At 38.6% G+C, this 3,688-nt stretch overlaps 1 long non-coding RNA gene across 1 annotated transcript in view; it reads right to left on the bottom strand.

Annotated features, from left to right (window-relative positions):
* Positions 1 to 1,222: 1,222 nt before the first annotated feature.
* LOC104866223 overlaps positions 1,223 to 3,688 on the bottom strand; it is a 9,824-nt gene continuing 7,358 nt past the window's right edge. The window contains exons 2-3 of the long non-coding RNA XR_781390.2: positions 2,055 to 2,138; positions 1,223 to 1,445 (exon numbers count right to left, since the gene is read on the bottom strand). This is a non-coding gene — a long non-coding RNA (uncharacterized LOC104866223). The remainder of the gene's footprint in view (positions 1,446 to 2,054; positions 2,139 to 3,688) is intronic.

The raw sequence follows: 3,688 nt of genomic DNA, 5'->3' as shown, positions 1-3,688 counted from the left end.
AACTGTATACTACAACTCTTCCTTAGGCCTACACACAGAAGTCCCACTGAAGAGAAACCCTGTGAGTGCAGTGAGTGGAAAGACCTTCACCCATCATTCCAGCTTTTTCCAGGGTGGTGTGGCACACGCTGAAGCCTCCTTAGTGGAAGAAATATGGGAAAGGCCTTTTCTCCAGCTGCTCCCTCGCTCAACACTCAGGAGTCACATAGGAGAGAAGCTCTATAAGGGCAATGAATGTAGAAAAGCCTTGGCCTGTGGCTTTGCTTTTGTGTCCAGCATAATAAGATCCATAATAATGAAAAAAAATGTTTAGATGCAAATGATACAGGAAAACTTTCTGTGACGGATTTTCTTTTCCTTGGCACATAAGGAGTCACACTGAAGAGAAACACTCTGAATGCTGTGGATGTAGAAAATCCCTGACCTACACATCAGGCAGTTTGTTTTGTTTTGTTTTTGGTATCGGGGATTGAACTTGGGTCCTTGTGCTTGCGAGGCAGGTGGCAGAACCAGAGCTAAACCCCTGGCAACTCAGGCAGTTTTGACGAACTCATACCTGAGTGGAACTTGAGCGTCAGCCATGTACAAGGCCCTTCTTCTGCAAGTCGGCCCACCTCGGTTGACCTCAAAGAACTTATGTTGGACTATAGCTAGCGAGGAAAATCTTTTTCCACAGGAAACCCCTTACTCACAACCTCAGAATTCAACCAGGAGGAAGAAGTATTTGTTATTGCACGTTTTAAAGAACCTTCAGACACAGCTGTCCCTATAGGTTTTATCACTAAGCCATCTCAGGATATAATGTTTTTAAAGAGCAAAGAAGAGAGATGTAGAAAAGAAAAAAATGCCTACACATTTCTGTCTCACCTCTCTGAAGTCCAAGCCTGTACAATTTTGAATTGTATTCTTTACCTGGGGAATGTCTGAAAGGTAAAAGGACCTTACCTATTTATTTTCTCTTTATGTATTCACTGCTGTTGAGGGCAGCTCTGTAAAGATGTATTGAAAGCATTTTTTTTGCTACAAAATATTGTCTGTACTCTTGGGGAGTGTATGTCTTTGTGAGAACTATGAAAGCTTAAGTCATGAAATACTTGAAACTTGCAAGATATTAGAATATAAAAATGCTGCTGAATAAAATTATTTTATTTCCTAGGAGATAAGGACCTACATACAAAAGAGCACATTTTACTGCATTATCTAAGCTTATGTAACTCTTTAATTTCAGGGAAAAAAACTCTCTTTTTATGCTCTTAAACACTCAGCCTTCTCATTTCTTTCTTGACCTTGATATATTTGTTTCTTCAGACTCATTTTCTCAGGAACATGAGGGTGCTGGTGTAGCTCTGTGGCTTTCCCCAATGAGCTTCAACTCTTCCTTTGATGGTTTCTCCAGTTCTTTAGTTCTTGTAGAAACACTTCTCCCAGACCGTATCACCAGTACTCTAGGAGTTAAACAGGATAAAACAAAGTAAAACACAGCTAAGTTTAATTCAAAACCCCATAAATTTTAATTGAAAAAAATGAGGACAGTGTACTAAAATGTAAAACATGTAGATCCTTTGATAAATCAATCAAATTTCCAGAAATCTATCCTAGAGAAATATTCCCACGAGTATGTACAAATATGTACAAAGAATAATCACTGTGATTTTATGTTTTTTGTGAGACATGGAAAACAACTTAAATGTCCATCAGACATTGTAGTCCACCAGAAATTGTAGTATATCTGTTCCATGAAATACTGTGCAATGATAAGATAGTTCTGTAAGTCTTGAGGTTAAAACATCCCCAAGATACAGTATTAGATAAAAGAATAAATGAATTCAGATATGGAAGGATTCATGTAAAACTGTTCATAGTGGCCATGAGAAAGGAGATGCAGCAGAGTTATAGGCAACTTTCAGTTTTTACTTTATATTCTTCAGTGCTGTTTGCTTTTTAAATAAAGAGCACACATTATTTTTGTAACAATGCCCCAATATAAGTGGATTCTTCCCATTTGGGACCAGTTCCTGAAACTGAACTCTTAATGAAAAGTGAGAAAACCTTACTGGCTCAGACAGAGAACAAACTTCTTGAGGCCATCTCCTTCCTCCAAGTCATCGGGCAGTGTCCTCTGGCCAAACAGGTGGAAGCTGAGCAGTAGGAAAGATGAATACAGCATCTTAGTGGTTTTGAAATTCTGCCTGCAATCTTAGAAGGAAGCTGACCAACCTGAGACATATGGACAGTAAGCCTATAGCCAGGGGTGGTAGTGGTCAATGGACCCACAATTTCTTAGGTAGTTGTAACTGTCACTCAAGAAATTGATATTCTAAGAGACCCCAAGTTGGATCTCACTGTGATTTTGCAATGACTTGGATTTCTTAGAGTGCCCTTATAGTAGGAAAATAAATATGGAATTTTTCAAGGCAAAATTCAACTGCAGTGCACAGCAGTGCAAAGTAACTGCACTGGATGATAAAACTGACGAGACTTTATTTCTGTGACTGTTCAACTTAACTGCCAACTTCACTGGAATAAAAAAATCCTAGGAAGGTGATGGGATCAAGGTGGCCTGTATTCTATACTATACACTGTACTATACTGTGGATTATACTGTGTCCACAGACGTTCACAGCTGAAAGTACTGTGAGGAGGTGGGGCTGGGTTGGAGGAGGGTCCCTGGAATCTGCCTCTGAAGAACATATCTCTTGCTGGCCCTGTCCCCCTGCTCTGACTCTCAGTTGCCATGAGGTGAGCTTTGCACCACCACCCTCTTTGGCCATATGACCCTGCCTTGGAGGTGCTTGGTATCATCAGGGTTCTGAATCTGAAGATTCCTGCATTTCTTACATTTAAAATTTTTTCATCCATTTAAACTGTGGATACACATCTCATTAACTCTCTTACTTTCTATAGATATGTATCTCCTCACTGTATCTTACCTTTCTCTTAACTTACCTTCCATATTTTCAATCCTTTTTGTCTCTCCATGCATCAGAGTAATCACTTCATATCTATCTTCTAGCTCATGAACTCTTTCATTAACTGAAACTTTTAAATGCCAGAGAGTATATTTTTCATTTCATTTCTAATTGGTTCTTTGTTTAAATTTACTAGCTAGCTTCTTATACCCTTTTATATTTTGCATTCAACATTTCTAATATCTGAAGTTTTTCAGGTCTGATTCTGCTTCTTGATATTTCTTTTGATTTCTTCTTGTGACATCTTGTTTCCTCATTTATTTTGTGATTTTTCACTTGCTGCTAATGTTAATTGGAATTATATGCTAGAAATTCTTTGAGGCTTGGAATCAACATGCATACCTCCAGGGAGGACTTGTGTTTGCTCCTACCAGGCATCTGGAGACACTACAACCAGAATATTTAAAATTCTTGATTTGTGATTTCTCAGCTCATAATAGTTATGGGAAGTCTAGCCTTAAATTCAGTGAGAGTGACTTACTCTTACTAATTTCTCAGGAGAAATTTATCCTTCCCAACATCCGAAGGATGAGACAGACAATATATTTAGTACACTTCCTTTGAGGGCCACCCCCCCATTTTTTCTTTACACCATGGGTGGCACCATTAGGAGCACTGGCTTTAGAACAAAAGTCTTTGATTCTACCTTGCTCAGAACCTGAGATTTGTCTCTTCTCTTCCGAATATGGCTTTCCCTTTTTTTTTTTTTTTTCTTTTTT

The sequence above is a fragment of the Fukomys damarensis genome, unplaced genomic scaffold, assembly GCF_012274545.1.
Source record: "Fukomys damarensis isolate Sample0158 unplaced genomic scaffold, DMR_v1.0_HiC HiC_scaffold_24, whole genome shotgun sequence".
Taxonomy (NCBI): Eukaryota; Metazoa; Chordata; class Mammalia; order Rodentia; family Bathyergidae; genus Fukomys; species Fukomys damarensis.
Note: the sequence above shows the minus strand (reverse complement) of the source record. Positions and strands in the feature narration are given on the sequence as shown.